The sequence below is a fragment of the Schistocerca serialis genome, chromosome 11 (genome assembly GCF_023864345.2).
Source record: "Schistocerca serialis cubense isolate TAMUIC-IGC-003099 chromosome 11, iqSchSeri2.2, whole genome shotgun sequence".
Classification (NCBI taxonomy): Eukaryota; Metazoa; Arthropoda; class Insecta; order Orthoptera; family Acrididae; genus Schistocerca; species Schistocerca serialis.
Genome location: NC_064648.1, coordinates 142,734,113 through 142,759,931, shown reverse-complemented (window position 1 = coordinate 142,759,931; position 25,819 = coordinate 142,734,113). Strand labels below are relative to the sequence as shown.

Genomic DNA, 25,819 nt, shown 5'->3' with positions numbered 1-25,819 from the left:
CAGGAGATTCATGAGCACATCAATTTCAATATCTGACAATTTCTTATGGAAGTGTAAGTCCGATCTACAGGTACGTTGGTGCGGAGGCTGGAAACCTCAAAGGGGGCCAGCTCGATGTGGCATGGCAGATTACGTTATTCAGTTCATTTGCCATTCGACAGAGTTTCTGAAAGTAATTTTTCCGGAAAGCGAAGTTGTCGCTAATTTTGTAATGTAAACAGATAGCCAGCTTGTGGTACGTACTATTTGTACTGTCCACGATCGGACGTATCGCATGGAAGTTTTTGTGAACGTTGAATTGTCTCGTTAGTCTGGGAGGCTTCGGGTTCATATTCAAGAGTCATTTCTTTAGAAACACTCCTATTAATTTATTAGTGTTCTGCAAACCTGTTCTTTTTCTCTTTCTGTAACGCTTGAGTAGGATCTGATTCGATGGGAGTAATGCCATTTTGATCGAAAATGCCTGTTTTTTCTACGTATTCCGCTTTGGAAGCTATAATTAACGAGTTCCCGTTATCGGCTTTCGTAATTAGAGCGCCATTATTCTCCAGTTTACGATTAATACTTTTCACCGGTCTATAACGTAATGCTTTGATTGAGCGACAGATCATTTTCTAAGATTTTACAGGATTATTAGCCAAACCGCGTTTGAACTTTCTTTGGCGTTTTGGTACACTCCAAACCTAATTTAAGGCCTACTATGAAATTGTCTACCACGTGTGGTTCTTTAATCGCAGGTGCGATATTGAATTTCTGCGCTTTGGACAGTAACTGCGTCTTAGCTGTTGAAAACATCATAGAAGTTTTATTAATAACACGTTCACAGAACGTGTGTGTGAAACCTGTATTATTGGAACATCCTTGTTGGTTACCTCTGATAACACCCTTGGACAAATTTGACAGTTTTTTCGCATGCCTTGCAGCGATTTCTTCTTTCTGTTTGGCAATGACATCAGTGGCCTGTGCCCAAAAATCATCTATTTGATAATTGGAAGACTTCGAATAGTGCGTCAATATTTCAAGATACAACAAATAAGCTTTCTCGTTTAATTAATCTTTCTTTGTATGCAATTCCACAACCACAATTCTGTTGTTGAGGATATGAGCTATGAATTTCTTTTTGAAAGTAGGCGATTTGTAATATTTTCCTACATAATTTCGAGTACTAGAATGGCCATTTCATTTATTAACAAGTGTAAACGGAATAACGTGACCCCCAAGTTTGTCAGCGGATATACCATGCCGCAAAAAACAATCTTTGTTTCCGTTGAACGGACAGCACGGCTCTCATCAGAGACCCATCTGAGAAGAAATTCCTATGTTCTAGGTCAAAATGCGAGTACATTTTTGTTTTGTACAATATCTTCACATCCACCCCTTGGCGCCCCCCCCCCCCCCCAGCTCCGTAGAGACAAAACGCGACGTTGTCAAGGCGGTAATGAACGGAAGAATTTCTAAACACTGGCTACTTGTAACAGGGAAGAGAGGTGGTGAGCCCCACACAGCCACACAGCGTATCCCAGACCGACTCGTGTTCACGGTCGGTGCAGCAGTGTCCGCAGTCCGTGGTTAGCGTCCCAGGTTCGATTCCCGGCCGAGTCGCTAATTACCTTCTCTCGGTGTTTGCGCCGCCCCCGTAACTTCGGGTCATCTCCACCGACGAGCAGATCGGCCAAGTTGAAGGAAACGTTCTTCTGCCTGAAAACTTCCTGTGGCGTCACATTTTTTAGGCGTACACATTTTTTACGCACCAATGTTTCCCGGCTCAGCGTGAAACATCGCTTTCAAACGATATGAAGCGCACAAAATGCACCGTCATGAATGTAACTGTATACCCTCATGTACATAACCGTAATACGTTATAGTGCTCCTTTCCAACACACTTCTCGTGTATCAATCAAATCTAAACCTAAAGCACCACAAAATTAATATCGTGATGGGGCATGCAGTAAAACTAAGTAACCACCTACAGATCCAAACCTGAGACGACTCTGCGGAATGTGGTGGTGGGTACTTTGTTCACCGAAGCCGCTCTTCGCTGCGCCGTGACGTCAGTGTTGCTGCTGCCGCCGTCGCCCACCTCCCCCACCACCCCCGCCACCCAACCGCGTGCTCGCAGCAGCCGGTTTCCACCAGCCTCGCCGCGTGACGTCACCCGCTGACCCTGGACTGGCGACCCGCAGTTGTCTGCACTGCGCGGGCGCCCGCTTCCTGCCCACAAACCGCTGTTCCGCCGTGCCAGCGCGTCTCCTCGAAGCTTCCAGGCTTGCAGCGAAATGACGTCGACGAGAAAAATCGAGAAACTGCGGCCAATAAAGACGCCTTACCGAGGATCACGCTACCCACGCGCCATTCGTGGGCGGAAGAGGAACCTAAATTTTCCCCGTCTGTTCCCTTGTGCTGCGCCGAGTACGCTGGCCGGAACTTATTCTGTGGCGGCTGTTTTTTGCAGTAACCCTTATATATTTGCGCTGGTCACTTTCAACAGTTCCCAGTAAGTGGCTGTTGTCTGCGCTCTGATTCGTTGATGCAGAAGAGACTGACCGGTCGCCGTATTCGGTTTTATACTACCGGAGCACTGGTGCCACATTTAGTGGCTTTGTATTGAACCAAGAGCAAGGAAAAAAATCCCTCGAAATGTCGTTACAGGTACGAATTCTTACAGTATAACCGCGCAGAATATCGCTGTATGACGTCATCCCCGCAAGCTGTACTTACTTTAGGTTCATATACCAAGTTTAATTTCTGACGCTTCAAACTAAGCACAGTGAGAAACTAACTACAGTAAGAAACTAACTACAGTAAGGTCCGCACTGTGGATCACTACACAAAAACTGTCAAGAGTTGACGCCATCGTTTTCTTTAGTCCTGTCTGAAATATTTCGGTCGAGAAAAGTCACGTTAATCTTTGCGTGAGTTTATAAGAAACTGCACCGTTCATCATGTAATGAATATATTTTTAAAGCATCTACATAAAAAAGAGGCTACAAAGATGGTAGTAATTCTCTTTTAGCCAATTTAGAGACTAACCGTCCATAGATATAATTTTCATGTTTTACGTCCATCTAGGTGGTAACGATTATTCGCATATTTTTATGTAAATAAGTAAAAAAGAGGAAATAATTTGTACACGCGGTAAGTATAAAGAAATATGGAATACTAATTGCTGTAAGAGAAAAAGAAAGAGAAACAGCTGTTTGAAACTGACAGATAAGGGGACTGAAATCCCTGATTTGCCAGTCGTCTTGTTTCCTTGGAGTTGGCAAAATTTACACGACAAAAGAAAGAAGACATGAAGCTCGGGGACATATTTTGATGAACAGTAAGGAGAACGATATTTGCTATCAGCAGATTTGCCCAAGTATTAAGCAGTTTAATCTTCAATAAACGAGAGACACTGTAAGTGAACTAAGGGTAGGTAGGGCGTGAATTACAAGTTAATGAACAGCAACACTGACAGCTCACCATACACTAGGTATTTACGCGTTAGAAAGCACTTGTGTATAAATTTCTCAGCATTATTTTGGAAGAAGAATAAAGCCATTGGTGCAGTGGTTTTCCGTACTTGGCTCTCCACATAACGAACTTCTACATCCAATTTTAGAACTCAAACACTTACACTCGACGTATTAACGATACTGCGTCTTTGTATACGTCAGTAACACGCGGAACTGCATCGGTTACATGTACGTACATAATTAACTTGTGTACCACAGAGGAGTAATATGGGTTCAGTAGAAGTAGGCATATACTCATCATTTACGTACATTATCTTTCATTGCTTACGGAAAGATTCCCAACAGTAAGGTACACAGTGTATGTACTGGGATTAAAGTCAGCACGTGAAGTGTAACCAAGCGCGTTCAAAAAGTACCAGATTCTGTGAATCAAGTATTAGGCGCAGGAGTGATTAATTGTAAGGGCACACAGGTATGTATGCACGATGATCTTCAGAGCCATTTTGTTTCTTTTTAGACCACTCGGCCAATGAGCTTGCGAAAATTTGAAAGGGCGCGAAACACAGGAACGTTAACAGTGAGACGCAGTACAAAAAACAGACAAAAAACACCGTGCACGGGAGAGCGCGGTCTGTACTCGTCCGGAGAGTGGGGTCTGCCGCTGGCTGCCGTGCTCACGTGTCGGGGGCGTGCGCGGCTGGCCGGCTGCACAGACTGCACAGGCTGCGTGCGTCTCTCGCACACGCAAAGTTGCACAGGTGTAAACCTGCCTCCACACTAGGGACAAGCGGTGCCCAGCACTGAACCTGCCGATTCCAACTGTGCATCACCAAAACGGACATAGAACACTCTTCGAAAGCTAACATGCGTGAAATACGTGCCACACAAAAATTGTTACTGTAACATTTCATTTCTTTGGCTCCGCTGAGTGACAACCATACTGTAACCTGACAACCTGTACCAGAACTCTGGCTAAGCAACGGATCACTTCTCCACAACACACTTTACAAATAATATAGCAGCCACGCGTTCTGTTGTATCCGTGTGACGTCACGCAGCACACCATTACGCCACGGGTCAATGTCGACGGCCGCTATCAGCAGCTGCGAGCTGCTCCAGTTCAGGCAGCCGCCTGTACTGGAAATACGGGTACTTGCAGAGCCTTGATGCTTTGAGAAAAGTGAAACACACGACGGAAGTCTGAGAAAACTGCAGATTTTTAAACTGATTAACTACTAAATGGTTTATGACCACATGGGCACCAAGGCGACAGCGAAATTTTCACGAACCTTTTTTTTCTCCGTCTGAGACATTCAAGTACCGGGTGCTTGTAAGTAAAATGCAGCTACTGACCCAAGTCCACTGTGGTCTGAGTATGGTAAGGCAGCGAAATACTGTAGACATGCTAAAGCGTTAACGCGAAACCAGTTGGCGCCGGAGGAAATCAATTCCAATACCAGGTCCGAATCTGTCACCTCGCGGAAGTCTCCGGTGATCATACTGAACAAGTTCTGCAAGTGGCGGTTAATAATATCGACATTCTGCCTTTCTCACTTGTTTGTCCCTTGCTGTCCACATTCCGTTCCCAATGCATTAGATATGCGAACATTTCTTTGCGGTGTAAATCGGTTCCGCAAGGGCGCATTAGCATACCAAGTTTCGCCGCCATACAGCAGTCACAGCCCACGATGGACCTCTGCGAGTGGCTCAACTTGAGACTACAAGCAGCCAGTGGTACAGCGAATGACGGACATTTGCCACGCCGGACATTTGCCACACTTGCCCCTTCGCCAGGTAGCTTGACTAGCGATCCCTCAGGTTAGGGACGCCCTTCCTCGTACTACCTCTGTCCGCTTTCGAACCGCCGTCTTCACGTCTTACTCGATGCAACCAGTACGTAAGGGACCTCCATCGACATCTCGGGGAAATACAGAGCTGCTTCTCCGAAATCGAAACATTTATAACATTTGGGAAACGAAAGGAATACCGACGACTAAGTCAGTATGTGATTAGTTGTGCCAAGTATAAATGCAGATCCCTCTGTACGGTAGCTTCCTTTCACGCTTACTTATTGAGATGGAAACAGTCTATTGGTATGGGAACAACAAGAACGGAAAGATGTAAAAGAGAGTGCGAATGTACGCTAATCATTTCTTTTTGGTCACTGCAATGTGCCTACTTATCTCTTGCGGCGAAACATTAGTTAATCAAGTGTAGCGGGACAATGTTCAAAACATGACTGAAAATACGCTACTAAATAGAGATAAGAACTATAATTGACATGTCATCTAAAGTCTACGTACATTTTTAAAAATGTTAGAAATAACGAACTGTAGTAATACAGAATGCTATGCTTGTAACGTACGCTGTTCTACATTGTTTAGCTCTGGTATTTACAGAGTCACAGAGAAAACATCCTAGGTTTTGGAGGGAAAAGCCGAAATTATAATGATCTGCACTGCAACAGAAACAAGAAGCACCACGTAGGGAAAAATAATGTAATGCCTGTTCCAACTCACAAGTTACATTGAAGCAGATAGTTCCTGTGACTAAGTGTGGGCAGAGGTTATATTCGACAACCTAAATAAATTAATAACTGGCTCCTTTTGCCGACCCCCGGTATCAGACGAAACAGTTGCTGAACAGTTGAAAGAAAACTTGAGTCATCACAAATAGGTACGCTACTCATACAGTTATAGTTGGCAGTGACTTCAAACTACCTTCCGTATGGAACTTCCTGGCAGATTAAAACTGTGTGCCCGACCGAGACTCGAACTCGGGACCTTTGCCTTTCGCGGGCAAGTGCTCTACCAACTGAGCTACCGAAGCACTACTCACGGCCGGTACTCACAGCTTTACTTCTGCCAGTACCTCGTCTCCTACCTTCCAAACTTTACAGAAGCTCTCCTGCGAAACTTGCAGAACTAGCACTCCTGAAAGAAAGGATATTGCGGAGACATGGCTTAGCCACAGCCTGGGGGATGTTTCCAGAATGAGATTTTCACTCTGCAGCGGAGTGTGCGCTGATATGAAACTTCCTGGCAGATTAAAACTGTGTGCGCGACCGAGACTCGAACTCGGGACCTTTGCCTTTCGCGGGCAAGTGCCAGGAAGTCCCTCACGTGTGACGACAGTCACTTTTCCGTGACGTCACGCGTTCTTTGCTGGCAGTGGATGAGGGGAGCACACTGAACAGTCGTCGTGTTGATCTACCTGTTTCCGAAGATAAAATTGTCAATTTTATGGTTTTGGTATTCAAATTTGCGTTTTATGACGATGTGCAGTCTAACTGACACGTGGCATTTTTGAACTCTTCAAGACGGGTCGTGTTCAGTACTTTGTCATGCCGAAGTGTCTGTAAATGCGAATTCAGTGGCCACCCACGATTCCGAAACTGGGACTTACCATCAATAACGGGTAAGGCTTCTGTAAGAGTATCTGGCTAAACGAAATAATGTTTACTGTAGGTTTCTGTCAAACATAATTAGCAAATGCCCCCACAAATAATTTTGACGTGATTCAGCCCTCTGACGGAAACTAAGAACAAATTTACACTGCACTTTAATCGTGTAATTTGAACTTCAAATAAAGAAGCTGGTAAGTGACGGCGTCAGAATCACCGACATTCATTCCTCCCTCACATAATACACGACTGAAGCGCAGGCCGCACACAACACGGCGCGCCTCACAGATGGCTGACGCGTTGCTTTGTCGACACACCGGGCTCTCTCATCAGACAAATAGTAACACGAGAACAGCCCAACAAAGCGATGCAGCGTTGTAGAGTGCTAAAAAATTTCATCAGCAAATCACAAACGAGGAGACGTGACAGAGCGATAAAAAATACGAAATGTTTATTTCGTGAAGCACAAACATTACGATAAATTCTCAAGAATTCGCCAACTACTACGCAGATGGTCGCCTATTTGTAATGAGGGTGTTGGGGAAAGCTACAGATTGCTCGTTGACCATAACCTTAATTCCAGAAAATTGTGAAAATACGGAAATGAACGCGAGTGCTGCGTCTCATCGCCACAAGCGTGTCGGCGTCACGCCACGAGTTGTGATTCGCGAATGGATTTCAGGATCCGCAACGCCCACGCACGAAACAGCTTCCTACGTCTGATTACTTTGCAGACGAGTTTACGTGTGTAACATGTGACGTTAAGCATGTAAGCGAGATAAAGTTTACAAACGGTTTGAAATTGTTCTGAATGTGTGTTCGAAAGCAAGTGCTCATTCTGAAATACTGGGTGAATACAATCTGGCTAATTTGCGCTCCTTTTTAAAGAAAAGCCCTTTTATCGCGCGTCTAAATTTTTGACACGTCATGTCTACTGTAGTGTGGGCCGTACGACGATGTAATTTTTGCAGATACCCTACAGGGTGTGGGGATACTGTCTGCAAACTGCGTCGCGAATAGCTAGGTACTGACAAACTACAACGATACGTCTGATGTCTAAGTTGACTCCATGAACAGCGACAACGTGGCCGGAGTAGGGGGGTAGCGGAAAAATCTCTCCAGTTCTCGTAGTCTTGCGTGCAGTTTCTTGGAAGTCGATAACTGCCCTCATTCTGAAATACTGCCTGACTAACGTCCGCGTATTTCAGCGCCCTTAGTCACGTTACCTCGCGACGCGCAATGTTTCCAACTGCGGTACTTCTCTTACTGTGTGACAACTGCAATTTAAGATTATACCTCTGAATGAGTACATCTTGACAACATTTTACATGTCTGAATTCGGCCACATTACGCGAAACATTAAAAAATAAATTTCTGCCACGCCTGCAAGGCGCTACACGCCTTGTCGCACTAAAACTCGCTTACTGCAAAGTTCTGCGTTTGATGGTTTTCGTAAACTTGCGTCCTACGAACATAATCAAGAACGCGAGGCTTTCATTTTAAATGCCTGTTGTACGTGAATTCCGTGAAAATCTACACTGGCACACCGAAACACTAGCCGACTGAATGTGGCGTTATTTTCCATTCGTTCCACGTTATTCTCGCTCAAGTTTTCATAGACTGGAGCAATACCACAAGTAACGACCTATAAAGTACTGAACACTCAAAACGGTAATTTAACACACTGTTAGCCACCCCCTTTGTTCGTAGCGGTCGTAATTTTTCAAATTAAGACAAAGTATTAGACAAGAGCAGTAAGTGAGTTACGCGATAAAAACCACACAAAAGCGTGCAGAACATCCGCCGCTCCCATAAATTCCTGCCTTACCTTTCTGAGGTATTCCCGTGGAGACACAAGATACACAAACTATGTCTGGGCCCCCAGGACAACGTCGCACGCTGCTTTCCTCCAGGCTGCTGCGTCACAACTGGACCGCACAGACAGCCCGCTGCCCCACCCAGCGCTGACGTCACGGGGCGGCGTTGCCAGCTCGCGCGGCAGGCGAGGGAACGGCTGCAGCAGGGCGTCTACGTCTGTGTCGGCACTGCCGGACCGCCTGCGTCCCACCCACGCCGCAGTCAGTTATCTCGAACCGCGCTATACAGCTGGCAACACACACCCCCTTCGCCTGGCGCCCCAAAAACCGGATTTCGTAAACCGATTTCCCAGTACCGCTTTTGGTGAACGCAAAGATGGAACAAAGACGCTGCATTTTGGTCACGGGATGAGGAGAGGTGTGAACACAACATCTTCCGTCATCGTGCTGAGTGCCAGTGACTTACGCGCGAGCTTCGCGATTCGTATCGATCATTTCCTACTCCAAAAATGACGGACGAGTGTGACAAGTTGTCGTTAAAGAACGTTACAGGGATATCAATGCTGAGGTCATCGGTGCCTGGGCTCACGTACTACTTTAACTTCAAGTTACACTGAGCACGACACACATTTACCCTCAACGTGTGGACCAACTGAAATCTTTCTGTGATTTCGTTGATACTGGACACGGGAAAGTTCTTGGTAGTATTAAAACTAGATGGTTGTCATTGTTACCAGGAGTTACAAAAGTTATTGACATGTATGAACCTTTGAAATCTTGTTTTCTATCTCAGAATACATGTCCCACGTTGCTGAAACAAATTTTCGAGAACCGACAGTCACTTCTTTTGCTTCATTTCACACAATGCCCATTGAAAATGTTTTTTTAAATTCAATCCAAAAGTTGGAAATAACCACAGTTTCAGCTTGCTTCAAGAAATAATACCATTTTAATTAACTTGGAAAAGAAGGTACTTTCACTCAGTCAAAATACGAGCCTTTTACCAATTCTAAGACACTTTTGTGACTTGTTTGGGAAAGTAGAGTTCTCCACCTCAACCTCTGAAATCATCTCATTGGATAACACAAAAAAAAAAAAAATACTGTTTCTTGGGCTGAACTTTTAAATTTTCTGATAATTCTTAAGGCAGTAGACTAATGTGCAACATTTCAGACGAGATACGATGCGTGAACATTGTATCCCAGAAATTTGAGGAATTGGAAAAAGCTAATTTGGAAACAGTTAAGAGACTGTGTGATATATTCCACACACTTAAAAGTACAGGTACTTCATGTAAAAATATAGACACGCTTGTGAATTTTGCTCCTGCTGTACTATACACAAATATTGTTGTGGAAAGAATATTTTCAACTGTGAAGTCCCTTTGGAGGGTGGAATGTGTAGTGCTAGAACCACTTCATTCCCCACACGAGCTGTGTGTCTCATATTAGAGGCCAAAAACGAACATAAAATTCTTTGTCAAGTACAGAGTAGAGGTGCTCTTATTCAGTAATTGTACTGTCTAATTATTGGATTCATAGTGAATTCTTGCAATGGGCCTTTGTCCTCAGAAGTTGACTGCCGAAAGTAGTTGCTCTCTGTCCCAGTGTACTTAAAAGCAGAACAAGCAAGCATTCTTCAAAACTATATAATGTATGGATGGTCAGTGTCTGCATCAAGTAAATCCTACCCCATATTTGGCAGATTGGGTTCCGCATTCGAGAGACACGTACCATATGTCGAAGTTTAAGCACCATTTAATATTTTCGTGTGTTTTAATTCAGACATAAACGTCGAGTGGCTCTTTACATACCACCTCATAGAGCCACTCTGCTTCCTAGTCAAGCTCCCTCAAATCATTCAGTTCTTATCTTCCCTTAATAGCAATCAATCAATAAAATTGTAATATGTTGTCTTGTGTATCCAGTACGAGGATATTTCATTCCTTAGCTCATACAACAGCCTGACAGGTGGTGGTTTTCTCGGCTATTTTTCCAGTACTTGAACGAATTTCAGCCACAATCTAAGTTTGTGTGTCTGGTGCGTGCTCAATGAAACGAAAACGAAAATAACCTCTGTTTGCCTGGTGGTTGTTGGTATTTGAAGTCAGGAACAGGTTTCATTCGGAACACCGACTTTGCCATTAAATCTAAATTTTGCGGAGAACAGGTAGCCTTCATAATGGCGAGACCCTTTTGCACAGGATTTCGGTCACCCCAGGGATCTTACGTTGATGCTGTGACATTGTTAGGGTGCACTAACACGTAAATTTTATTTTCTACAGATCTCACACAAATACTTCATTGTGGTTGATCAGCGTTGTTGCTTGCTTTATGAAAGTGTCGTCTTTGTTTGTTTTGAATTTTGTGTGAAGTGTGTCTATGGTACTCCGGGAGCTTTTCGTCGTAATCCTTTTCATTGTGGAGTTTTTTAAATGTAATTAATGCTCGTGTGACGATAATTTTGCGCTGGGAATTGCGTGTGAAGCTCATTTTCATTCTATTAGGTTGCGTGTGACGAATGCTCCTGTTTAGCCAGTGTGATGAACTTAGTAAAAATTTAGCTTGTTATTTAAGTGAATCTGTTTCAGATATTGTTTTTTCAGTATAAGATTTTCATTTGCGTTATTCAAAAATAATTACGTGTAGTCGCTCCAAAAGCAGTACGAGGAGAAAAGAAAAAAAGGTGGTGAGTAGACGAAATGCCTAGAAAAGAGACTTCGAAGGTACAGAGAAGTGTAGGGACATATTCTCCCCACTTTTAGCGACGAAAATGTGCAAAATGAAACAGCAGGTTCCTCCGATGCGAGGCAAATAAGTGAGCCAGACTTCAGTGGTGCAGCGGAGATGTTTAGATTTAGGATGTGCACAGCCTGTTCCACTCACAGCTAGCAGTGTTTCGGGTCGAGTGCACAATTTACTAAGTGTGAGTGCGGGCGAGGCTGAAGCAACGATAAGTGAACAGAGGGCAGCAGAGCATGTAGCTCTGAGCAGAACATGATTGGCCAATTTGGCCACGCTGATAAAAATAAGCACACAGCGAAGAGTTAAAGGCAGACTGCAGACTTGCTGGCGTCAAAGGAGGAGCTGAACTGAGATTTAGTTGCCGAATATGGCACCCTAACGACTACAGTAGAATCACTGAGCTCAGAAATTGATGATGATATGGAAGAAACGTTCAGAACTTAAAATCAAGGGCGACACTGCGCAATTTGAAGAAGCTAAGGCCATCGGTCTCTAGACTTACACACTACTTAAACTAATGTAAACTAACTTATGCTAAGAACAACACACACACATGCCCGTGGGAGGATTCGAACCTCCGGCGGGAGGGGCCGCGCAATCCGTGACACGGCGCCTCAAACCTCGCGGCACTTGGAGAGGCAGGAAACAGGTTAAGTGGGATAGAAGGAGAACAGAAAAGAGTGAGCGGGAAAGGCTGGTTGCCAGGTGGCTAGAACAGGAGCATGGGGAATGTGACTGATGGTGATCATAGGGAATTCTTTAATCTACTAAAACGAATGCCCATGTTCACTGGCAACATACAGGGTGGCGCACGAAATGTGTTACCATTCTGTTTTTGAATATGAACTTTACTGTCAATACAATCTGACAGGAACATATACTACAATGAAGAGCCGCCCATGGAGATTTGTTCTAACTCAGCGCATATTCAATACGTCCACCATTTCGTTTCCGACCTTCCTTCAAACGAATACTGAAGTTAGTGATTACCTACGGCACATGTCTTCCGCAATTTCAGTGCAAGCTTGAAAAATAAGTTTTCTGAGCTCCATTAAATCAAGTGGACGTTTCGGGGAAATTTTTTCCTTTAGGTACCCCCAAAGAAGAAAGTCACATGGATTGAGGTCTGGACTGTGAGTTTTTACATGAGCATTTCGACGTGGAGATCATTTCACTCAGGCTTCCAGGTCGCTTCAATGACGGACAAAATTGGCTCCCCAATGGCGGACATATTGAGCATGTGCTCAGTTAGAACAAATCTCCATGGACGGCTCGTCATTGTAGTGTATGTTCCTTTCAGATTGTATTGACAAAGTTTATATTCAAAAACAAAATGGTAACACATTTCGTGCGCCATCCTGTATGTAAGCCAAGTGCGGACATTATCGAGACACTTGGGAGCGAATAAACAGCAGGAGTTCTGGAACTGGAAAGTACAGTTAAGGAAACGCTCGATGTTGCAAATACAGTACATGCACAGAAGCCTTAGGCAAATCATAACAAATAGCTACAGCCAATCCACTTAAACTGGAATCATTAAAATTTTATAGGAATCCACAGTACTTGCGAGCTGAAATTAGAAACAGCATTAGGTAACTTTGAAAGAGAAAATCGGAGCTCAACTTGGAATCGACCGAAGTACAAGTAGGAACAACTGTGGATGAATAGGCCGGCTCGAGAAAGTGCAGAAGAAATCTGCAGCAGAAACCCTGCGTCTGTGATGTAACGAAAACTAAGATGCACTGCGATGAAAAAAGAAAAGAAAATGAAAACGAGAATTGCCCGAAACTACGGAAGACGCTGTGATAATACGATGCTAAACAGCATCTACATTTGCATCTACATATACATCTACATGCTCTACAAACGACCGTGGCAGAGAGTGCGTCCCACAGTACCAGTTGTCAGGGTTTGTTCCTGTTACATTCACGTATGGAGCGCGGGAAGAATGACTGAATGCCTCTGAACGCTTAGTACTTATTGTAATCTTATCCTCACTATCCCTATCTGAGCGGTACGTAGAGGGTTGTAAGTATATTCCTAGCATTACCATCTAAAGGCGCTTCTTGGAACTCTGTTAATAGACTTCCTCGGGATAGTTTGGGTGTGTCTTTGAAGAGTCTGGAAGTTCAGTTACTTGCGTACTTCGGTTACACTCCAACGGCTCAAACAAATCCATGACAATTCGTGCTGCCCTTCTCTGCATACGTTCAGTATCCCTTGTTAGTCTTATTTGGTGCGGGTCCCACATACTTTAGCAACATTCTAGAACCGGTGGTACGAGTGGTTTGTGAGCAAAGTCCTTTGTAGGCTGACTGATCTCCGCCAGTATTCTTCCAGTGAACGGAAGTCAGTCACCAGCTATACCCACAACTAAGCGTATGTCGTCATTCCATTTCATACCAGGTAGTTTTTATGTGTTGGCCGATTCCAACAGTGACTCGTTGATATTATAGTCATAGAATACCATTTTTTTCGTTTTGTGGAGGCACAGTCTTACATTTATGAACATTTAAATCAAGTTGCCGTTTTTCCACCGCTTTGAATTCTGATCAAGATCTGACTGAATATTTATGCAGCTTCTTGCACACAATACATCACAGATAACTGGATCATCTGAAAAACTCTGAGGTTACTATTATTATTAATACACTACTGGCCATTAAAATTGCTACACCACGAAGATGACGTGCTACAGATGCGAAATTTAGCCGACAGGAAGAAGATGCTGTGATATGCAAACAATTAGCTTTTCAGAGCATTCACACGAGGTTGGCGCCGGTGGCGACACCTACAACGTGCTGACATGAGGAAAGTTTCCAACCGATTTCTCATACACAAACAGTAGCTGACCGGCGTTGCCTGGTGAAACATTATGATGCCTCGTTTAAGGAGGAGAAATGCGTACCATCACGTTTCCGACTTTGATAAAGGTCGGATTGTAGCCTGTCGCGATTGCGGTTTATCGTATCGCGACATTGCTGCTCACGTTGGTCGAGATCCAATGACTGTTAGCAGAAAATGGAATCGATGGGTTCAGGAGGCTAACACGGAACGCCATGCTGGATCCCAACGGCCTCGTGTCACTAGCAGTCGAGATGACAAGCATCTTATCTGCATAGCTGCAACGGATCGTGCAGCCACGTCTCGATCCCTGTGTCAACAGATGGGGACGTTTGCAAGACAACAACCATCTGCACGAACAGTTCGACGACGTTTGCAGCAACATGGACTATCAGCTCGAAGGCAATGGCTGCGGTTACCCTTGATGCTGCATCACAGACAGGAGCGCCTGCGATGGTGTACTCAACGACGAACCTGGATGCACAAATGGCAAAACATTTTTTTCGGATGAATCCAGGTTGTGTTTACAAATCCGTGTTTGGCGACATAGCGGTGAACGCACATTGAAAGCATGTATTCGTCATCGCCGTACTGTCGTATCATCCGGCGAGATGGTATGGGGTGTGATCGGTTACACGTCTGTCACCCCGTGTTCGCATTGACGGCACTTTGAACAGTGGACGTTACATTTCAGATGTGTTATGACCCGTGGCTCTACCCTTCATTCGATCCCTGTGAAACCCTACATTTCAGCATGATACTGCACGACCGCATGTTGCAGGTCCTGTACGGGCCCATACAGAAAATGTTCGACTGCTGCCCTGGCCAGCACATTCTCTAGATCTCTCACCAATTGAAAACGTCTGGTCAATGGTGGCCGAGGAACTGGCTCGTCACAATACGCCAGTCACTACTCTTGATGAACTGTGGTATCGTATTGAAGCTGCACGGGCAGCTGTACCTGTACACGCCATCCAAGCTCTATTTGATGCAATGCCCAGGCGTATCAAGGCCGTTATTACGGCCAAAGGTGGTCGTTCTGGGTACTGATTTCTCAGAATCTATGCACCCAAATTGCGTGAAAATATAAGCACATAGCAGTTCTAGTATAATACATTTGTCCAATGAATAACCGTTTATCATCTGCATTTCTTCTTGGTGTAGCAATTTTAATGGCCAGTAGTGTATTTCGTCTTCCGTAGAGTGTGATCTTGCAGCTGTGTTAAGGGCAACCTACAGTTCACAGGAGTTTCTGCAAACGTGACGTTATTTTGACGCCATAAGTTTTGCATTCATGTCGACCGGGCTGTGGATAAGGGAGACATTATAATGTTGGCAAGAATTAGCTCCGAAACTTACTGAAAAAGTTGTGCCAACTGCTTTTGCTAATACGCCTACATCAACACCAACAGTGAGACCAATAACGGATTTACAAGCAAAAAGAATCTTAAGCCAGCCTGCACAGATTCCAATATTCTGCTCATTCAAGTTTTTCAAGAAAATAAAATTTTTAAATCATCTGAAAACTGATGTGTGGAGTTGGTCCGTAGTCAGAAAAAAAAGGGGGGCAGCCATTCTAACAAGTGAGGTAAACCATCAGCTCACTTGCCTTGTGTCCAGTAAGTAAAGCCGTTTCGAAACAATATAGCTAGCACCTCTCGAAACACGTCACTATCTGTAGCATTTGATGTAATAAAATCAAGAAAAGCGTAATGTAAGTGGTTGAAGAGTTACTTTAATGGGAGATTTTTGTCTGAGAAAGAAGTGGCCTAGAAAAACTAGCCGGTAAATTGTATTTTGTACACTTCACATATGGCTAAATTTTTTGTATAGCTGAGACTACGCCACCTTTTTATTCTGTTGCAAATGTGTCAGTCAGTTCTATGCTTTTTATTTTAAATGGTAATTAGCTTTGCCAGATGATCAACGTGTGAATATTTGTTCGGATTTGCGAGTTTCACACTTAATATGTAGATTTGTAAATCATTGACAATGACAACGCAGACATGATACGCACACGTCCGGAGAGAGAGGGGAATGATTCAAATGGCTCTGAGCACTACGGGACTTAACTTCTGAGGTCATCAGTTCCCTAGAACTTAGAACTACTTAAACCTAACTAACCTAAGGACATCACAGACACCCATGCCCGAGGCAGGATTCGAACCTGCGACCACAGCGGTCACGCGGTTCCAGACTGAAGCGCCTAGAACCGCACGGCCACTACGGCCGGCAGAGAAAGGGAACTACTATATGTACAGAATATCGAATATTTAAGAACTAACTGCAATTAACTTAATAAAGAAGTCTCAGAACCTTTGCAAACGTGAAGGTGAGATGGTAGGACGCGAGTCACCTCCGTAGCCACCCTCTGCTCTGTAACTCAATGCTTACAACCGCTGGAAGATCAGCCCCCGCACCGTAAACTGAATGTAATGAAGGCTTTAGCAGCCGATACGTCCTTATATGACGTCTGATTATAACACATCCGAAAGAAAGTGACGTGTTTTTACATATCTTCCATGTACTGTTGCCCTGAAACGGTGCTGTTTCATAATACGGAATTTAGGACCTCATATGCATTATCAGCCATGACAAATGACTACTTTTTGATGCATAAATAATTATAACGGTCACGTGCAAATGTCGTCAACTCACGGGGTAACAGTGCGATAAGTTTCTTTTTTTAACCATTCTTGACGGCCCACATAAAGTCTGGTCTTCCGCCATTTCCTTTGTTTGTCTTCACAGGAACACAGCCGACCAAGCGAGCAGAACCGTTGTTCCAGCTCCAAGTACTGGAGACGCTGTCCAATGCTCCGTACTGCATGCCTGGACTGCACAATTGCGAAGGACGTTTCAGTTTTCCAATATCTATGTATCCTAAAACGTATCACTAAGAGTTTCGAGGCGTGCAATTTAGTAAGTAAGGACTACGAAATGCACCACTTAAACTTCGAGGAAACTGAATGTAACCTGGCGTCTACTGCGACTGCTGTTTCCCACCAACCACAACACGACTCAACTGAAGTCATGGGAGAATTCACTGACTTCCCGCTAATTGTAAATGACGGGAAAATTCTCCGTACAACTTCGTATGCATTACGTAGCTAAAAATGAAATTTCCATCCAGATGACAAATTTATTTCTGTTTGTTGATTTTTATACTGGTGAGTGAACCATCATTTGAATTCTGGGTTCCATATAGCACTTTACAGGTTTGCATCAGAAGATCACATTATCAGAAGAAACACCTAAAGAGTGAATAGTAAAGATATTGTTTTCCGACGCAGACTGAATGCACATTTAACAGCACATGACGATTCTTGCTGCACGAATTTCGTGAAAGGAAATACGGACCAGTACTCTACGAGATGTGTCCACACTAGGAATAAGAAAATACTGCACCTGTTGCTACCGCTGCCCATCTTCTTTGACCGACGACGAAAATGCCGGATAAACGACTCACCAAAATACAGTATGCGTAAAATACGTGTAGTAAGAAGGACTATTTAGTTTGTTTCCATCACAGCACATTCATACACTTCACCAAATGACAAACTGCCCTTTCAGTCTCAGCTGCAGAAACGTGTCAGCACACCCTGCCTTCCAAGCAACAACGTGGGAGGGAAACAAACGTCAGTGTTGTGTTCTGCCTCTGTACTGGGAGTAGAGAGAGAGTCCCGTGAAATCGCGACACAGGTCAAAGCCAGTGTGTGGCATCGCTGGGACACTCGGTGGGGAGTCTTGTTTTATGGTACGTGGTTGTGCCCTAGCAGTGTTAGGTTTTCATTTGGAAGGCATGATACATACGGCAAAGTGCGTTGAATACATTGCAAATCTGGACATCGGACTATACTCCGTTCATCACATTAAACTTCATGTAAACATTACACTATGTACTCTTCCGCGTTTGCTGGAACCTCTTTGGATTTAGTTTCAGGTGGAGCAGATGCCAAGCGGTCACAAGTGCAATCAAGTACGATGATGAGGGTTCGTTTTATGCTGTGCGTATCGACTTGTGCTGTAATACGGGGCAACAGCTTTACCGGCGCGTTTAGCTTTGACAGCGCTGGCCGGCCAAGTGGTCCAGCTAACGTGCACTGGTGTGAGCAGTGGCGGTTCAGACGTAAACAGAGACGAGCAGAGGACAATACAGCTTTGGATGTGAATTTTTAAACAGAAGGAAATAATATATTGTAAAACTCGGGTGATTTTCTCCTTAGGTGACCGGACGGAAAATATAACATGCCATCGATATTAGCGAACATAGTATTTTAATTAAAAGCAGGAGTGATAAAAATTCGTGACTAAGTAATTTTTCTACATGAGCTGTGTGTGGCGTAAAGGTGCACTGTAGTACCGCAATGTAGTAAAATATGTAAGCCAATGAAGGTATCGGAGTCAGTTGTCTGGTAATCTCTGAACTCCTTCCACATCGGACACCGCTGAACACACTTCAGTACAGCTAGGTTGATAACGAGTCTATCAGAGACAGAACCCCAAGCCAGATAAAGTTCACATTTCCTCCTCCTCTTTCGTGACGTGCTGTTCTGCAGTTCGCCATCGTTTGGCAGTGCCGTGTCACAAAGCTTCGCGCATTAGTTGCAGTACGTTTGACAGCGTAATGTCTTGTTATTTCTCGCGACACATCCCTTAACTTGGCTCCATATCAATTCTGTCGCGTTCAGACTGCAGTGTTACGACCATAACTCTAAAAATGTTTCATTTGTACAGCGTGCTCGACGCCATCAAAATTGCCTTCCATCTTTCTGAGACATTTATCACTCTGGCTCATGTGAGACCACATCTGTCCTACAAAACAATTGGCATATTCGAACAGAGTACTTTTTAATTTTTCTCCATAAAATTTAATCGCGTAATGTTTTATCTTCAACCATCTTCTGCAATCTTTCATAATATCTCTCTAATTAAGAATGTATACTTGGAATGAAAACCAGAAATTTTCGTGTGATATGTAATTGTAAACTACAAGATGTGCATTTTTCTTAAAATTGGTGATGCACAAGTTAATTGCCATATATGGCTCAAAACCATATCAACCAAAACCACTAAAAATATATGCAAAATATATCTATTTAAAACAGCAGATAAAAATTCGCTTGATGCCTTCCTAAGAGTGCCTCCATTCCTCCCAAGCTAATTATGTAAGTGTAGATCAGATATGGCTCAAATTCAAAGATACAGTATCGACAGCAACAGATTCATACCGTCTAAGTTAATAAGAGACGGGACTGATCCATCATGGTACACAAAGCACATCAGAACACTGTTGCAGAAGCAACGAAAAAAGCATGCCAAATTCAGACGAAAGCAAAATCTCCAAGACTGGCTAAGTTTCACGGAAGCTCGAAATTTAGTGCGGACGTCTATGCGGGATGCTTTTAATAGTTTCCACAATGAAACATTGTCTCAAAATATGGTAGAAAACCCAAAGAGATTCTGGTCGTATGTAAAGTACACCAGTGGCAAAAAACAGTCAACACCGTCACTGCGCGATAGCGATGGAGAAGTTACCGATGGTGGCGCCACTGAAAAACCACAGCAGCTGTTACCATGCGTGACATAAAAGTAGGTAGCTTAGGTGTTGCGACACAACTCTAATCACTTAAGAAAGGCAATTCTTCCGGTCCAGATGGTATACCAATCACGTTCCTTTCAGAGTATGCAGATACAATACCGCCTTTCTTGGCAATCACATACAACTGCTCACTTGACGAAAGGTCTGTTCCTGAAGACTGGAAAGTTGCACAGGTCACACCAATACTCAGGAAAGGAAATAGGAGTAATCCATTTAATTACAGACCCATATCACTTACCTCAATTTGCAGGAGGATTCTGGAGCACATACTGTACTTTAACATTATAAATCACCTTTAAGAAAATGACTTTTTGATACATAACCAACACGGATTCAGAAAATATGTTTCTTCATTCCCATGAAGTAATGAGTGCTGTCGACAAGGGATCTCATATCGATTCCATATTCCTAGATTTCCAGAAGGCTTTTGATACCGTTCCTCACAAGCGAGTATTAATCAAATTGCGTGCATATGGAGTATCGTCTCAGTTGTGTGATTGGATTCGTCATTTCCTCTCCGAGAGAGGTCACAGTTCGTGGCGATAGACGGTAAATCATCGAGTAGAACAGAAGTGATATCAGGCGATCCGCAAGGTAGTGTCATAGGGCCTCTGCTGTTCCTGATTTACATACTTTATCTAGGAGATATCTGAGCAGCCCCCTTAGATTGTTTGCAGATGACGCTGTAATTTACAGTCTAGTAAAGTCATCAGACGATCAGTTCCAACTACAAAATGACCTAGAAAGAATTTCTGTATGGTAAGAAAAGTGGCAATTGGCACTAAGCAAAGAAAAGTGCGAGGTCATCCACATGGGTACTAAAAGAAATCCGAGTAATTTTGGGTATACGATAAATCGCACAAATCTTAGGGCTGTCAATTCGACTAAATACATAGGAATTAAAATTACGAGCAACTTAAATTGGAATGACCACATAGATAATATTGTGGGGAAGGCGAAACAAAGACTGCGCTTTGTTGGCAGAACACTAAGGAGACAGCCTACATCACACTTGTCCATCCTCTGCTGGAATATTGCTGCGCGGTATGGGATCCTTACCAGGTAGGATTGACGGAGGACATCGAAAAAGTTCAAGGAAGGGCAGCCCATTTCGCGTTATCGCGAAACAGGGCTGAGAGTGTAACTGATATGATACGCGAGTTGGGCTGAGAGCCACTGAATCAAAGGCAGTCTTGATTGAGGAGAGATCTATTTACGAAATTTCAATCTCCAACTTTCTCTCCCGAATGTGTAAATATTTTGTCGACACCCAACTACGTAGGAAGAAATGATCATGATATTAAAATAAGAAAAAGCAGAGCTCGAACGGAAAGATATAGTGTTCCTTTTTCGCACGCGCCATTCGAGAGTGGAATGGTAGAGAAGTAGTATGAAAATGGTTCGATAAACCCTCTGCCAGGCACTTAAGTGTGAATTGCAGAGTAACCATATAGATGTATATGTACATGTGATGAGTTTCATATTTAAATGCTTTAGGTATTCAAACCGAACAAAGAAAATTTCGCACCACGTGGAGCGTAGAACCACCGCCCGCCGGCACACACGATGGTCAGTCTACGACCCTGTCTATCACGCCACGCATACAGTTAACACTTCCCTTATTTCTGATACATAGTCCTACTCGAAAAAAAGTCAAAAGCTGATTTTTCCCTGTAATCTTGTGAAGAACATTAACTACTTGTTTCTCGCCATTAGCGGTGTTCCACGCGCGTGTTTCACTACGAAGCAGGAAGCAGTGTCGTCCATTTTCGCGGTACGTATGAACAGCGAGACAATCAGAGCACAAGTACTGGTTACAGAGACTGTGACTGTACACGATTTTTAAGATAAAAGTTACGTAGGTAAAGTACGATTAAGATAGACGTTGATGGCTGTTAATACGTCAGAATGTCTGAAAGGTTCTTCCACACTGACATAGTAATAAGCTGCCGAACACTTAAGATGGACCTACTTCCGAGAGCGGAGCACCACCAGTTTGAGAGAGCTACGGCTGCTGACCAGCCAGTGCGCTTGCGTTTGTTTACATCTGGTTTGCTCTTATGATGAAGTACATGCTACATACGAACCCCGTAGCCCCACCCTTTATTTCGCATTCACGTTTATTCTCTTATCCGTCTCTCAACCGTATCTTCTTATTCCACACCAACCTACACCTCTTGCTGTGCTGCGGAGTACTGAAAGCTTGTTCCCAACAAATAAGTAGGATTCTCAGCCACATATGAATTTTTCCAGATAAACTGAAATACCCTGTTGTTCAACAACGGCATAAAAAAGGGGATAGGTCTGATGCTAACAACTACCACCCAGTCTTATTTCTGATATCTTTATCCAAAATTCTTGAAAAAGTCATGCATTCAGGGGCAGAATCTCTTATCTGTAAAAATGGCGTACTAATTAAATGTCAATTTGGTTTTCAGAAAGACTTTTCAACAGAAAATGCTATATATGTGCTTTCACTGATCAAATATTAAATGCACTGAATAACCGAACTTCATCCATTGGAATATTTTGTGACCTCTCAAAGGCTTTTGATGGTGTGAATCATTAATTTCTTCTAGACAAGCTTCAGTATTGTGGATTGAGTGGGACAGTGAACAAATGGTTTAACTCATATTTAACTGGAAGAAAGCAGAAGGCTGAAATTAACAGTACAAATAGTCTGCGAAAACCAGCAGAGTCCTTTAACTGATGAGGTATCAAGAACGGTTTCCCACAGATTTCCGTCGGTTTCCTTATTGGTCTTAATATACATTAATGTCTCGCCACCCTATATTCATGAAGATGCAAAGCTATTTCTTTTTGCTAATGATACAAGTACAGTAATCACACTCAAGCAAATTGTAAATAATGTCTTTCACAAAATTACTAAGTGGTTCTCTGCAAGTGGACACTTATTAAATTTTGAGAAAAAACAGTGAATATAATTCTGTGCAGTAAATGGCATAACACTGATAAATATGAATGAACGCAAGTCTGTTGCTAAGGCAGGGTATTCAAAATTTCTGGATGTGTACACTGATGAGAAATTGAGTTTGAAGAAACATCGATGATCTGCTGAAATAGTTAGGTTGAGCTATTTAGGCTACTGCGGTTATTGCAAAATATTTGTGATGAACATCATTAAATTAGCCTACTATGCCTATTTTCATTCACTGCTTACACATGGTATCGTATTTGGGGGCAATTCGTCACTAAGAGGAAAAGTATTCATGGCACAGAAGGGTGTGATCAGGCTAACAGCTGGAGCCCACCGAAGAACACCTTGTGGACATTTATTTAATGAACTTGAGATATTCACAGTACCTTCGATGTACATATCTTCATTTATGAAATTTGTCATTAATGACCCACCCCAGTTCAAAAATAACAGCAAAGTGCATAGCTACAACACTAGAAGAAACCATTATCTTCACTACTCTGGATTAAATCTCACTTTGTCACAAAAAGCTGTCAACTATGTTGCCACAAAAATATTTGGTCATTTGCCAAATAGCATTAAAAATCCGGCAGATATCTAACCAACATTTAAAAGAAAAGAAAATTATGGAAATACGGAAGCGTCCAATCCCGCCCGTCTGCTTTGACCCATGACGCCACAAATACGGCGGAAACGACCATAAACCACGATTCCAATATGGCGCATATAAAGTCGCTATGTACACATTGTGAGGACGAAAATACATCGAAAAACACACACACACACACACACACACACTTTGCATAAGAAGCGTAATGACACTAACGGGACAAGCGCGGGAAATGGGGTGTTTTGGGTGGGGGGCAAACTAAATATAAACAAATTTAGACGCCCACCCCCATACAAAACCACACACAATATCATCTGGAATCGGACAGTTCCCTTGACCTTACTGAACATATGAATCTTTAGACATTAAGTATTAACTATAAAAACATTTACTATTTTGTGTAAAGAAAACTTATGTTCAAGTGAAACATTCCACATCATTACGAAATGTATTTATGCTCTGTGCAACAAGGATCAATGTATGTATGTATCTATGGATGAGGACCAATTTATCAACACAACCCATATTTCAGGGAGGTGGCTATCTTATCAGCCCTTCTTTGTGGAAGTTTGTCTACAACCACCTGCATTGCTATTTTTCATTTCCTTACACAAAAGACGACGAAATTACTCCCAACGTATTAATGACAAGAGATCCGCTTGCTGTTATATAAACTGTGTATTCCTTCCTCTACGCAACAGCAACACACTTTATACTGTAGGCAACTACAGATGTAACAATGCGTTCTTCTTAAAGCCGCAACAGTTGAATAATTCTTTATTTGTCCTAATAAAGTATTACTCAGGAGCACCCGTTTGGTTTGACAGGAACATGTATGTGAATCTTCAGTTTCTCCCAGCTTATTTTTTGATGGAACAGTCCACAGGTGAACTGCCTGTTCGTAGTGTCCAGCGTGCACGCTATGAACCTAACGTACAGCTATGGACTGTTCCATCAAGAATATATATAATAGTTGAGTTCTGCAGTGAGATTTGTAACTGATACTCTGTATTTTGATGTCGTTCTGAGCACTGACAAACACTTGTCAGAAAAGATTCTGAGGATGGCTGGTATTACTGCCGAAGTGTTTCAGTACTGGTCCTTTACGTGGGGCACTGCTTCACGCATCCAGATACCCCCTTAGCAGAAAACCGACTACTTTTTTGGTAAGTGTACGGAACAGTCACTGCCTGGAGATGCACGATTATTAACAGAAGTGAAGACTAAGCCCGTAACGCCGGGAATTTCGACAACATTTCTAGCAAGAGGATCAATTTTAGGTCAACGTAATAATTCATTAATTTCTGCACTAACACATATAGTCTTACTGACTACCCAACAGACTACCTTGTCACCAAAAACATTACTCTAGAAAAGTGAAGATACCGAAATTCAATGGAACAGTGTTCTGTATTAAAACACATTTGCGTGACTTAACGTGCTGGCGATTGCTAATGCAGGACTGGGAGAAAGAAGCTAACAGATCAGTTGTACTAAATTCGGCAGTTTTCGTGGAGCTGACTGCTTCGGGAAATACCGGATTCAATGCTCCACTATCGAACTGTCAAAATGCGTCTAGCTTGGTTTGATTTCAAACCATTAGCAATAGGGTCAGACTGTCCCTAGGTCTACGCACTATCCTGACGTAAAGTAATTGTTTAGTTCCTCAATAGTCGAAGTTGCCATAGCATCTTATCTACTTGCAGAAGCAGTGTTCCGTCATTCTGTTCTGTTATTCCTAACACGCACAATAATTCTTTTATGGATCACATGTGTACAAATACGAACCTGTATCTCGGGAAAAAAAATTCAACAAAATGGCGCGAATACGAGTACAAATCTCGTCCGAGCCTATGCTTTTCACTCATGCCTAAAGTCCGTAGAACAGCAGAATTAATAGGAACGTCGGTAGGACTTTAAAATAAGATTTGTAATACGAAATTCTTTAGTATTTTGAAACCGTAATAACCGAACGCGGTTTGCTTTATAAGTGATAGTCTCCATAGTGAACGTAAATGAAACCTTACAGCTACCGTGACTCGGCAAAAACAAACCAAAAGAAAACAAAGAAAATAATTCAATACTGTGGGAACGCATGAAAACAGTCGTCCTTACCTTATTACGGGTGTGGCTGTAGCAGAAGAAATTCTCGGCGCATAAACAGCAGCACGAAATCCCAACGCAGAACGTCTCACTGGACACGACTCTCTACAAATGCGACAGACGCCTGAAGCGGCAGGGCTGTGGCACGCAGTCAGTGCTGCCAACGGCTGCGAGGCCGGCAGGTACCAACTGCAGTCTGCTACGGGGGCTCACAGGGGGCAGCGCTTCCAGAGGCCCCGCGCAGAACATGCGAATGTAATACGAAGACTGTCGTCCTAATTTTGTTATTGCGGACAAGCT

General features: G+C 43.2%; 1 protein-coding gene across 3 annotated transcripts in view; it reads right to left on the bottom strand.

Annotated features, from left to right (window-relative positions):
• The window catches only part of LOC126427277 (ankyrin-3-like), a 619,134-nt gene that overhangs the window by 54,502 nt on the left and 538,813 nt on the right, over positions 1–25,819 (bottom strand). The window contains exon 1 of one of the 3 annotated variants that reach the window (XM_050089546.1): positions 25,532–25,637. The exons of 1 other annotated variant lie outside the window; for it this stretch is intronic. The gene's annotated coding sequence lies outside the window, so the exon portion shown is untranslated. Of the gene's footprint in view, positions 1–8,689; positions 8,805–25,531; positions 25,638–25,819 lie in introns of those variants that run through there. One more of the 3 variants, XM_050089545.1, reaches the window with a different exon arrangement.